Genomic DNA, 13,765 nt, shown 5'->3' with positions numbered 1-13,765 from the left:
AGAGAGAGAGAGACAGAGAGACAGAGAGACAGAGAGAGACAGAGACAGAGAGAGACAGAGAGACAGAGAGACAGAGAGAGTACACCGGGATTATGAGTGCATAGAGCCAGCTTCATGTTTCCCTAGGAAGAAGACATGATGTCATATGGTGGATCTTAGTTGTATATTGGGACTAGTGACACATTATTGTCAAAGCTCAGAATCCCAGCAACACTGTGAATTTTCTAATCATTTTAGGAGGAGTGTGATGTCTGTTTCCTCACTTTCAGAATCAATGATTGAGTCTACTCTATACCCTTAGCTCCATAATAAGCACCATAGAACCGTGTTAAATGTCAACTGAATGGATGAAATGGAGGCCCACTGGCTGTTTCTCTATTAACTCTCTTGCTTCAGTCTTGCCCGCTTTTGCCTGGCCCAAGCCAGACATAACAGAACTGAAAAGTGACTCTAGCCATGACCTGGCTGTATAGCCCTTGCAGCCCAGTCAAGACGCCAGTTACTGGTCCAGCTGCCAGGAGCTGCTGTAGATAACGACTGCGCGGTAGAGTCACCCACAGTGTGGGGCCAGACTGGGCATGTGGCGCTCAGAAGACTGTGTTTTAACCTTCTTTTCTACCTGAGACATGGTGTCCTTATCACTCTGGAAGCCAGGGTAACAGGCCTGCTACACAGCTTCCTGTAGGGGGTGCTAGAATTACAAACTCTTGTGCTTCAGAAGTTCTAAACTCGGGTAGTCAGGCTTTCATGGTGAGCACTTTTTTCCACCGAGCTATCTCCTCAGCTCTTACATATTTATGTATTTAAATTTTTGTTCCATAGTATTGTGTGTATGAGCATGCACATGCCACAGCCCAAGTGTGAAGTTCAGAGGGCAACTTAGTTGTCTGTCTCTCTCCACTCTGGAGTCCAAGGACTGAATACTGTTCTTAGGTATGCTTGACAAATGCTTTTCCCTGTTGAGTGTCTCATTAGTCCTCTTTTGTTTGTTTGTTGAAATAAGCTCTTTAAATAGATAGTCTTGGAACTCACTATGTAGACTAGGCTAGCTTTGAACTCAAAAAGATCTACCTGCGTCCAGAGTGCTGGAATTAAAGGCGTGTGTCATCACATCAGCTTATGTACTTTTAAAGAGATGGTGTCTTGCTGAGATGTCCAGGCTAGTCTTAAACTGTGGATCCTATCTCAGCCTCTTTAGGAAATGGCATTATAGGTGCATATGCATCCTCTGGTAGAACTTGCACTGGGTTGTAAAGGAAAATGCTTTCATGCTTTCTGTCTTTGTGGTGGTCCAGATTGACTAGGGGAGAATGCCTATATGGTAGGAAAGCTATGTGCTGAGGTGGGAAAAGCTCTTACTGTAATCAGTAAGAATGCAGTAAGGAATTGATTACTGTCTGTTGTAACCATGACTGGTTATTGATCGCCCGGTCTACGACACCAGGACTTAATTTTATAAGCTAGCATATAAAGTACTGGGCTTCACTGTGACATATTTATTAAAATATGCTATTATATTTCATCTCACTGCCATCCCTCAACCTTCTGCCTCAATTAAAAACATTATTTATTTTGAGGCTGGAGAGATGGATCATTAGTTAAGAACACTGGCTGTTTTTCCAGGGAACCTGGCTTCATGTCTAGCACCCACATAGTGATTCACAGTTGTCTGCAACTCTAGACTCAGGGGATCCAACCCCCTCTTCTGGCCCCCACAGGCATTTGGTACACATGTGGTATATAGACATCTGTACAGACAAATCACTCATACACATACAAATAAATATGTGTATGAGTGTTTCCTTGCATGTATATATGCATGCAGGAGCCAGTGTGGGCCAGAAGAGGACATTGGATCCTAGGATCCTGAAACTGGAGTAACAGATGGTTTTGAGCCTCCATGTTCATTCTGAGAACTGTTGCAACTGGGAACTGAACTCAGATCCTCTGCAAGAACAGCAAGTGCTGAGCCCTTCCAGTTTATCCCCAAGGTTTTCTGAGCAGAGATTTTGTCCTAGAATGCTTCTTTCGTATATAAAACAACTAAAACACATCAAATTAATCTCTCTCCCCTCAGCTTTGTTTGTTTGTTTGTTTGTTTGTTTTGGGGAGACTTACTCTGTAGACCAGGCTGGCTAGGAACTCAGAGATCTACCTGCTTCTGTTTCCCAAGTGCTGGGATTACAGACTTGTGCCCTTCAGCACACCTGAACCTTTAACTTTAATTATGTCATCACCATCCGCATTGCTCTCAGCTTTTACCTTTTCAGTTGTTTCATACTTACAAGCAGGTAGAAACGCCTGTCAAAACTGAACCGTGTCTGATTTTATTGTGTAGCACTCTCATCTGAGCAGAACAACTATCATCTTAACCTTCAAGAGCACGCTTGTTGACTGTCTCTGTTCCCTCATGGGAGAGGTAGGAATGGCTATTGGACCTTCACCTGAGATTCTGTTTCTTCCATCCTACACTTCCTGGCCACTTGTGTGCAATTATTCTTAAATGTTTGTGGCTCTGCAGTCTCTGTGAAGGTGCCTCTATGTAGAGGTAGAGGGTTAACTGAATGGGTGGGCTCCTGTGTATGAAGTTGTGGGGAAGTCACCCATTCTGGTGTGAGAATTTCCAGTAGTGAGGCTGCTCTGAAGTCACCCTTGCTTATGTGAGGAATCAACCCCTCATCTGAGCTCTGTAAGTCCAGCGAGTCAGAGTTGGTGGAACAATACAGATTTCTGTGAGAAGGGGTTGGAGGTTTTGTTTCCTTACCTCCAAGTGAAGGAATCCCCACAACTGATGTACTGTTGCTTGAGGTAGGGGAGAGTGTGATCTTTTAGTTTTCAGTGCCTTTTGTAACTTGTATGTGGTCTAGGATTTTGCTGGTTTCTAAAGTCTTCATTGTAGTCTCAAGGGGACACCAGATTCCTTTCTAGACTAGAACCTAGCCTTTTCATTAAAAGGCCAATATAAGTATTCTAGAAAAACTTGGAATCTATAAGAAAGTAAATAATCATTTTATTTTTTTTTTCTTTTTTTTTTTTGGTTTTTTGAGACAGGGTTTCTCTGTGCAGTCCTGGCTGTCCTGGAACTCACTCTGTAGACCAGGCTGGCCTCGAACTCAGAAATCCGCCTGTCTCTGCCTCCCAAGTGCTGGGATTAAAGGCATGCGCCACCACTGCCCGGCGTAAATAATCATTTTATAATGTGTATGTGCTTCAAGGCATAATGTGTACATGGTAAATATATACAATTTAATCTGACTTTATTTAAAAATCTGGGGAAGAAGAGAACATTAAAACTTTAATAGTATAAGCAAACAAAAATCCCTTGTGTTTTAACATAGCTCCTATGTCTTTTTCATAGCTTTTAAAAAATTTTAGAGTCAACGTTTCTATATTCCAAATACTTGGTTTTTAATAATGCATACTATTCAGAGATGACGTGTGCTCTTTATTTTTATTTTTTTTTTGGTGGGGGGGAGGGACACAGGGTTTCTCTGTGTAGTCCTGACTGTCCTGTAACTCACTCTCTAGACCAGACTGGCCTGGAACTCAGAGATCCAACTGCTTCTGTCTCCTGAGTGCTGGGACTAAAGATGTGCACCACCACTGCCCCGTGAATGCATGCGTTCTTAGCTGATACAAACAGCTAGTCTGATTTGTTGGAAATGCTTGTGGGTTGTATATGTTGTTTGTTTTGTTTTGGGTTCTGTTTTGGTTCTGCTGTTTTTATGGCACTGGCTGAACCCAGCAACTTGTGCATGCATGCTGGTGAGTGTCTGTCACTCCACTGTGTCCCTAACTAGTTCTTTGTTTGACATTTGTTGGACATTGGGTTAGAAGTTTTTGCTTTGTTGCTCAACATGGTCCTGAACTCCTGGGCTTAGTGATCTCTTGTCTCAGCCTCCTAGTGCTGGGGCTACAGGCATGAACCATTTAGCCAGGCTCTTTGACATTAAAACATTTTTTTTTTTATTCTTTATCATTTTAAAAGATATTTTAAATCTGTAAGGAGTTTTGTTTTTGTTTGTTTTTAAAGTAAAAGCTCTTGCTTTTATTGTCTTCATAACAAACTCAGGACTCGATCACTTGGCCCTTTCTCAAGAATGCTGGAAGCCCTGAATAGCCAGCCTTCCCTTAGATCTGTGCTCAGGCTCCACACACTGAGCCTCAGCCCAGTCTTTGGAGTTTTAGCCTTTTTTTGGAAGATAGACTTAGTCTGCCCACCGTGACCACTCTGCCCGAGCTTTCCCTGGACATGGAGAGAACCTTTGCTCTTCTTGCACTGTGTCACCCTGTGGAGCTGGTACTTGCCATGTTTGCGGGAGTTCTAGCAGCACAGAAAAGGGGAGTATTGTGTTTAATATGCTAGTTCTGGGATCTGTGATTGAATACCCATGTAATGGTTGGGTAATTTCAATATCCATCACCAGACAGACATCTCTATACCTCTTTACAAAGACGTTTTAATTCCCTACCCTAGATATGATAATGCATTATGCAAATTCAATGGCTCTCCAGTCTCTTATTTCTCAGGACACTTTTTCTTAGGTAATATTTATTTCACAGCTATTTCTCCTTGATTAGCGAAGGAGATACTATCCTTTTGACCTGTTATATGCGTGTATGTATGTTGCTTTTATTTCAATTGTATGTTGTCTTCTGAGTTAATAGGTCAGTAGCTAATTTGAAGTTGATACTTGTGGAGTTTAACAACCATACTCACTTTACAAAACCTCTTAAACTGGTTGTAGCAGTGCATGCCTATAATCCAAACATTCAGGAGGCTGAGGCAGGAGCATCACAGATTTGAACTTCACCTGAACTGTGTAGAAAGATGTTGCCTTAAACAGTTGAGCATGTTGATACTATCCTAGTTCTGTAACCTAGAACATTCGTGTTCCATGTATGGCCAGTGGTTCAGTTTCTTCATTGTGACATTTAAACTTGGTGTTTTCTTCGCCAATTTCTAGGTTACCATCACGAAAGCCAAGGTGGATTTCTCCAGTGTGGTGTGCCTGCCCCCTTCCGTCATTGCTGTGAATGGGCTGGACGGAGGAGGGGCTGGTGAAAATGATGATGAGCCAGTGCTCCTGTCTCTGTCTGCGGCCCCCAGCCCCCAGAGCGAAGCTGTTGCCAATGAACTGCAGGAGCTGTCCCTGCAGCCCGAGCTGACTCTGGGCCTCCATCCTGGAAGGAACCCCAACTTGCCTCCACTTAGTGAGCGGAAGAATGGTGAGTCCTTAAGAAATTTCTGTATTGCTTGCTTTGAACCAGAGTTCCCTTTATGATGTTACAGATCCTTGCCTTACTTCACGTCTGATGAAAGTTTTTGTTTTAATATTTCTTATAAAATAGATAGCTTATTTTAGTTATTATGTGTTTATTATTTATATGTAATAATATATAAAATGTTACATTCATAGCTTAATTTATCGTATCTAAAAATAGCTTAGTAAGGAGGCTAGAGAGATGGCTCAGAGATTGAGAGCACTGATTGCTCTTCCAGAGGTCCTGAGTTCAATTCCCAGCAACCACATGGTGGCTCACAACCATCTGTAATGGGATCTGGTGCCCTCTTCTGGCATGCAGGCATACATGCAGGCAGAACACTGTACATAACAAAATGTTTTTGGAAAAAAGGTAGCTTAGTTTAGGAATTCAGCATTTCCTGCTGTAGTTGCTGTGGCCGCTTTAGTTTGCCTTCCTGCTGGTCTGTTGATCCTAACCCATTCTGTCTACTCGTTCATCAGTTCAGCAAATGCTGGCTGATGGTCAGCAAAGTAGCACCACCAGCCGAGAGGAATCGGTGTCAGGCCCGTGAACCTGTCAGGAGCGTTCCACATGCAAACTGTAACGTGACTCAACCTTGCTCGCACAAAGCCCACCTGACTTAGGCTCGTGACACTTCTGTGAGTTTACAGCTGGGCAGTGTGGCCCAGTGTAAAGCTAGTAGATCCTCAAAGAGGCCCATCGCATTGGTCTGCTTTTGCACCACCATAAAGTCAAAAAATTGTAAGTTGAACCATTGTTAGGTCAGTAACTCTGTATTCTTCTATAACCTGTGTTTGTAGAAGAAATACATATTTAATATTTAATAATGTAATTTAATAATAAATATTTAATGTATACCTTATGAGTTAGTAATGATACATATTTTCTGATCTAATGTCTTAATCAGTGTGTGACTTGCCTTCAGAGTGCCGGCCTTATCCTACGCTCTGTGTTGACAGCATGGTTTTCATTAGTCACATCTTTTAGGACGGCCTGTCTCTGTCTCTTCAATTGTTTTGGTTGCTCTTTCCCTTTAAGTTTCCCATGATTTTAAAGTCACTTAATTTCTGCAAACAAAATAATGGTGACAAAGAGATACTTTTTCTCTAAAAAGATATTAAAATACATGACAGAGTTTTTTGATGAAACCTGTTTGTCTACCACTGTCTTTTTAAGGATTTATTTTTATTTTATATGTGTGTTTTGCCTGCATGTATGCATGTGCCCTGTGGGTGCCTGGTACCTGCAAAGGCCAGAAGAGGTCTACCGGGTCTTTTGGAACTGACGTTGTAGATGTTTGTGAGCAGCCATGCCAGTGCCGGGTCTTCTGCACGAGCAGTGTGGTGGTTTGGATAAGAATGCCCCCCTTAGGCTCATATACTTGAAAGCTTAGTCATCAGGGAGTGGCACTACCAAAGAAGAATTAAAAGGTACCCAATACCACCATGATGATAATGGACTAAATCTCTGAGCCTGTAAAGAAGCCCCAATTAAATGCCTCTTCTATAAGAGTTGCCTTGGCAGAGAACAGTACATAAAGAAGAAACAAGTGTGTTCAGCTACTAAGCCATCTCTCCAGCCCTCTACCATAGATGTTTTTGGAGGTGAGAAATGGGGGTTTCTCAAGACTGGGTCTTGTCAAATGAATTGGACTGGCCTTATTGGTCCTCCTGCCTTAGTCTTTTGAGTAATGTGATTGCAGGCGCGTGCCACCTTGCCAAGTTCTACCTCATATATGGGTCGCTCGGTCTCTCTCTCTCTCTCTCTCTCTCTCTCTCTCTCTCTCTCTCTCTCTGGTTTTTCGAGACAGGGTTTCTCTGTGTAGTCCTGGCTGTCCTGGAACTCACTTTGTAGACCTGGCTGGCCTCGAACTCAGAAATCCGCCTGCCTCTGCCTCCCAAGTGCTGGGATTAAAGGTGTTCGCCACCACTGCCCAGCTTGATTGGTGTTATAAATGTTTTTTGTTTGTTTGTTTGTTTTGTTTTTTTGTGAACTATTTTGTTTGAAGCTAGAATATAGAAATGCTAAACTTTTCCAAAGCACGTTGCCTCTTTTACATACTTTTATGCACATTGGCATGGGCTTTCTTCTGCTCTTCCTGCTGTCTTCTGCTTGACTCTGTTGACCTTTACCATCACACTTCTTCACCCTCTGTTGTAATTAGAATTCTCCATTCAGCAGTATGAGTGAGCCTTTGAAAGCTGGATCAGTTTCGTACCACTCCCCAATCCTGCAGTGCCTTCCCAAGAGGCCTATGGTCAAATTTCATTTCTATGCTGTGGTCTGGTATCTCTCTGACTGCATTTCTTGCCACTTTGGCCCAGCCACGCTGACCTCCTTGCTATTTATTTCTCCCTCCTTTCCCACTCAGCCTCCTTTACCCACTCCCTCCTCCCTCCTTACTTACATTTGTAGTGCTGGGTGTCAAACTCAAGGCCTCTTGTATGCTGGTGAAGTGCTGTACCACTGAGACCTCCCAAGTTCTCTTGTTCTTGAACATGTGAACCTGTGCTGTCCCAGCCCAAAAACCTTGCTGCAGGAGATCTTTCCTTAGGGAGCTCTTCCCTCCCCCCTTTTCTCTTGAATAGCCCCTCCCACTATACTCTGCCCCCTTTTTTCTTTTTAAATCAACTGTCATTAGTGTATGTTTGTTATTTGATTGCTCACTTTTAATAGTACATTTTGTAAGGGCAGAAATATAGCAGACTGTTGGCTCACAGTGGACATCCAAGTATTTATTGGGTGGGTGAGTGGCTGGTTTATTTCTTTTTCCTAATGGGCAACAACTATTTATTTATTTGTTTGTTTGTTTGTTTGTTTTGTTTGTCTGTTTTAAGATGTGATGGTCTTCCTATGTAACCCTGGAAGGCCTGGAACTCCCTATTTAGACCAGGCTGGCCTTGAACTCTTAAGAGTTCTGCCTTCCAAGTACTGGGGTTAAATGTGTGCACCACCATACCCAGCTGCAACAACTGGTTTTTTACATTCATAGTTTTTAGCAGATTGTTTGGGAAATAAGGGGCACCCACAGATTTTTGTGTGTTCTTTTTCTAATCCCCTGGTCCCAAATGAAGCTTACGTATTTGATAAGGGTGGGGGGATTAATCTATAAGGAAAGATGGACGAGAGGTAAGTAGACAGAGGTTAGTGAGATGGCCCAGTGGCTGAGTGCTTACTGTGCACTCATGAGGACTGGACTTAAGATTCCAGCAGCCATGTAACAAACCTGACAAATCCTTGTGACCAGCTTTGAGAGAGAAATCTGACCCCCTCTTCTGCCCTCCTCGCACTTGCACACATAAATGAAACAAGTATATTTAATAGAACAGAAGAGAGTAGGGTTCCTGTGGAGATAAAAGGGTCACCATTGTGCTGGTGGGGAGTCAGGGCTATGTGCCTCTGAGGAAGGAGGGACGGAGAGGGATGACAGACAGCAGACAGTAAACCCCTGAGTCTCGGCTTGTGTGCAGGAAGTTAGTGCTGATGGTAAAGTCACCTCAGTGGGACAGAAGTCCTCTGGAGGTGTTGGGCTGGGGTGGGTGTGGGTGGGGTGTGCTCTGCCAGACTCTCAAGAGCTCTTAGTCCTTGTCTCTACTCTTCACATCCTAGAGATTTCACTACTGCACTTTCACCAAAAACTCCCCTTTGAGTTTGTCAGTGTTGCTTTTGTTATGGATGGCTTAGGCCCTCTAGTCCTATCCCAGACATTTGAAAGCCTTCCTCTACTGACATTACTCTTGGGTTTTTTCATTGCATCTCTCTGTCTGCAGACCTTTTCCTCTGTCCTTCTACCTCCTTCCACTCTCTTCCTCTCTGAGCACTCACTCCAGAGGCAGAGGCTGACCGTGCTGGTAAGCAAACACTAGGTTTTACACCTTTGTAGGAGGTCAGGGCAGGAGCAGAAGTGGAAAATCCCTGAAGTAACTGTGATGCAAGACAGTGTGCCATTCTAGAGCAGAGGAAGTCTGGGGTTGAAATGTACACAGCTGTGCTGTGTGTGGAGAAGTGAGAACATTGAGTTCTCAGATCTGTTTTACTTGTATCTTACATGGAAGAGCTGTGGGTTAGAAGGTGTCCTTAAGGGACAGTTGGTAGTCAAGCTCCTGGTACCTGTTTACTGAAGATTAGTGGTTCTCTAACTAAGGGTAATCTGTTCCCTTAGATTAGTGGTTCTCAACCTTTCTGAGTCTGTGACCCTTTAATACAGTTCCTCATGCTGTGGTGACCTCCAACGATAAATTATTTCATTGCTCCTTTGTAACTGTAATTTTGCTGCTGTTATGAACTGTAATGTAACTATCTGACAGACAAGATATCTGAAATGTGACCCTCAAAAGGGTCATGACCCATGGGTAGAGGACACTGCCTTAGTGCTTTGACTTTACCTAGACCTTGGTGGCCTAGCTTGTTTACAGTTGGTAAGGAAGAGTCCATGGTCTGTGTTGTCACAGCACTCCGTTTGAAGCTGAGCATCTAGGTCTAAAAGGGCAGTGTCCACCCTGAGCTCAAGGAAACCTGGAAAGCCTTCTCTGCAGTGTGCCAGTCCTCTGGCTCCAGCTCAAGAAGCTTTGGCACCCAGTGAATGAATATGTTATAATTTTCTTTTACTAACTATGTTCATTTCTAAATAGTATATATTGGTTAGTTAAAAAATATATATGACTGAAATGATTTTTTATTCCTTTTTTGCTCGTCATAGCTAGTATTCCATCATCTTGTGTACATCTGTGATTTATCCGTTTTCATTGCTGAGCATTACAGGCTTCCATGGATAACTATTGCATAACAGAAAAATCTGTTTCTGTTTTCCTCACACACATAGATACATAGATAGACAGATTGATCCATCTTGTTAATCTGTTCCACAAGCTGGGCACGGTCACACATGCCTTCAATCCCAGCACTCAGAAGGAAGAGGCCCGGGGATCTCCTGAGTTTGAGACTAACCTAGTGTACAGAGCCAGTTCCAGGGCAGTCAGGGCTCCACAGAGAAATGCTGTCTCAATAGATAGATAGATAGGTAGGTAGATAGATAGATAGATAGATAGATAGATAGATAGATAGATTTATTTCTCCACAGAGAAATGCTGTCTCGATAGATAGATAAATAGGTAGATAGATAGATAGATAGATAGATAAGTAGGTAGGTAGATTGATTTCTCTTGTGGATATTTGTATTGTTCCTAGTTTCTAACTGTTGATGTTTTACATATCATGATATGTAAAAATACCTTATAATACTCTGAGGATGGACAGTTTGTATTTCTCACAGTTTGGATTATGCTAACTGGAATAAACTGTGTTGCATGGGAGAAGCAACTCCTACCTTGTTCTTTTCCAAGAGTGGATTTCTCATCTATGCTTGGTTTTTTGCATTTCCTTATGAATTTCAATATTTCTGTAGAGGTTTGGTTAAAATTATGTTAAGTCTGTAAACTAGGAGAATTGTATTTTTAGACTATTGTCCTGTGACTATATTCTCTGATGTATCAGAGAGTCTGTATGAAGTGTTTGAAGTTCTATAATTTCCTATTTCTTACATGTGTTTTGTTCCATTTATTTTACCCTATTTTTATGGCCCTGAGAATTGAACCTGGGCCCTGCATGCTAGCTGTAGCCTCAGCCCTCCATTTCCTTTTAAATGTTTTCTATATTAAATACTGTTGCAATTGTTCCCTTTTCTTTGAGTTCCCTTTTGCTAGCTGATCCCAAACAAGTATTTTCCTGAAAGAGTTAGTGCAGTCTGCTTTCTAGGGTGCTGTGTGGGGTGGGGCGAGCTATGTGAGGGGCATACAGGAAAGAATGGGCGGGGAGAGGTTCTATTCACTCCTTCCGTGTGGCTCTCCTTCTCTTTGTGAGTGATTTAAGAAGTCCTCAATCTGTTTTGCATGTTTTTATTGCTGGAGAAAAAGGGCCAATCTGGTATGTGTTTCCTGTGAAGGGATGCCTGTACACTTCCGCATCACAGTGCTGCACAGGAGGTACTAATTAATCACTCACTGAGAGAAGTAAAAATCTTGAGTGGGCAGTTTCAGATCTAAATTATAATATTTTCTTGGGTAAAGAAAAGAGAGTTTTAAAACTTTGTTCCTTAGGAAGTCTCAAAGCTTTTCCAGATTTAGTCTCACTTGAAAATGTCCAACTCTTAAAAAAAAAAAAAAAAAAGAAAAAAGAAAATGTCCAACTCAGGCAGATGCTCACAACTAGCCATTGAACTGATCATGGGGTTCTCAATAGAGGAGTTAGAGTGAAGACTGAAGGAGCTGAAAGGGTTTGTGGCACCATGAGGAGAGCAACAATACCAACCAACCACAGCTCCCAGGGTCTAAACCACCAGCCTGGGAGCACTTAGGGGGTGATCCAGGGCTTCAGCTGAATATGTAAAAGTGGAGGGCCCTGCTGGGCATAGGTGGAAGAAGAGAACCTTGACCTCATGAAGGCTGGATGCCCCAGGGGGTGGGAATTTTGAGGGTGGGGAGGTGGGAGTGGGGGGGGTGTAGATAGAGGTTACATCCACAGAGAAGAAGGAGGAGGGGCGAGGGGATTGGGGGTTCCGAGGGGATGGTGGGGGATGGGGTAAGGGGACAACATAGGAAATGTAAATAAATCATCCAATAAAAAAAAAAAAAAGAAAATGTCCAACTCTTAAGATTCATTAAATGACTATTTATAAAGTGACTTAGAGACTTTCCTAAAACTACTTTATCCCAGTCTTAAAGATGATCGGTTTTTCGTCTTATTCATCAGATGTTAAGCCAGGTTCCTAGTGAACAGATACCAGATAGAACCCCCTACTCCAAAAAAAAATAAGCAGTAGAAACAAAAAAATCGGCTCCTCATAGATCCACCCACATCCCAGAGGAACCTGCTGTCAGCATTTGGTGTGCCTCCTGCATCGCTGTTGATTTGTGTGTTATGTGCCCTGCTTCCATTTAGCCTTGTAGCTTAAGATTTTTCATACTCTGTTGAATATTTTCTATCTCTCCCCAGTTGGGTATTTAAAACAGTTTCTACTTTTTACCGAAGTACTGACTTAAAGTGTTTGGCTATTTTAATGTTGAAAAATTTATTCCAGGACTCTTTTCAACTGAGTTCTAAAGTATTAGAGAATAATCAGGGTAAATGAGGATCTCGTTGTCTAACAGAGAGCGAGAGAGCGAGAGAGCGAGAGCGAGAGCGCGCGCGCGCGCGCGCGCGCGAGAGAGAGAGAGAGAGAGAGAGAGAGAAAGAGAGAGAGAGAGAGATTAAACAACTTATATAAGCCAATTCATTTACAAACCTTGGTAATTCTTTTAAAAGGAAAAACACAAGATGTTAGGATAATGGATCAAGCTCCTAGCAAAGGGGCATCTGCACATGTGATATACTCTCACACAGACACATATTCATTACAAAAATAAAGTTAACAAATTTAAACAAATAAAGCAGAAAAAAATTAATGACAGCAAAAGAGTCAGTTGGTAACAAGGACTGTCTTGATACAGGAAGAGTAGACAGGAACAGCACAGTTAAGAATTTACCTCAGGGGCTGGTGAACACACCTGCTGCCTGAGATGATTCTCAGGATCAGCAAAGTCCTGCAAGTTATCCTCTGACCTCCATTTAAACCACAGGAGAAGCATTGCAAGTGACTCATGCTTGTCATCCAGCCCGAGGAGGCTGAAGGAGGATTGCTGCAGATTTGAGTCCAGCTTGGGCTACAGAGTTAAGTCCCTGCCTAGAAATGAATGAACGGATGGTTACTGCTGTATGAGGAGTGGATGCAGTCCTGAATGTGTGTTGTTGGCCTGGGCATGGTCATGCCAAGAACCCAGTGCCTGCCTCAGATCCATGGGAATGGTCATGCCTCCTTCTGGTCCAAGTACAAGTGTTTATGAGCAATTGAACAATTGACCTGTGTATGTAGAAACTACCATCGCTTTCTCTTCCCAAGTGTCTGAGATCTGAGATTGCTCCCTATGGAGCAGTCTCCTACTGAGTGTAGCTAACCCGTCTACCTCCTTGTTCAGCTGTGTATAATACACCTGTCTTCTTGCTTAGTGACATAAATGTGCTGGGCTGCTGCTGGGCTGTTAGAGTGCCCAGCCTACATGTGTCTGTCCTTCATTCCCTCGTCACTCCATCAGATCAAACCTGCTGTGCAGGCCAGTGTAGGTCATGCCATTGTGGCACATTGAGGTAGGAACTACAGTTTATGACATATTTCTGCCCCAAGCTTTAACTTAAGTTAGATTGGGGCTCTATATCTAACTCTCAATAGCTGGAAATGAAAAGAGATACATCAGTATATATATATTTAATAGTGCTGTGGGAAAACAACAAAATCTAAAATGTGGAAAGCCAGCCTGCATTCTTCAAGAAAGTACTAGATTAAAGAAATGTAAGAGACATATCAATGAGAGGAAATGTGTTGTCATCTATGAACTCCAATTTGAATAAATCGACTTCTAAAAAATGTATGACATAACTGGGTAAATTTAAACACTAGTTAGATAGT

At 42.6% G+C, this 13,765-nt stretch overlaps 1 protein-coding gene across 1 annotated transcript in view; it reads left to right on the top strand.

The window, feature by feature from the left end:
* The window catches only part of Mrtfa (myocardin related transcription factor A), a 175,650-nt gene that overhangs the window by 57,700 nt on the left and 104,185 nt on the right, over positions 1–13,765 (top strand). Inside the window, exon 2 of the mRNA XM_028789923.1 lies at positions 4,968–5,229. The gene's annotated coding sequence lies outside the window, so the exon portion shown is untranslated. The remainder of the gene's footprint in view (positions 1–4,967; positions 5,230–13,765) is intronic.

This window comes from Grammomys surdaster, unplaced genomic scaffold (genome assembly GCF_004785775.1).
Source record: "Grammomys surdaster isolate TR1022 unplaced genomic scaffold, NIH_TR_1.0 125852, whole genome shotgun sequence".
NCBI classification, from domain to species: Eukaryota; Metazoa; Chordata; class Mammalia; order Rodentia; family Muridae; genus Grammomys; species Grammomys surdaster.
The sequence above is the reverse complement of the archived record's forward strand: the minus strand, read 5'-3'. Positions and strand labels throughout refer to the sequence as shown.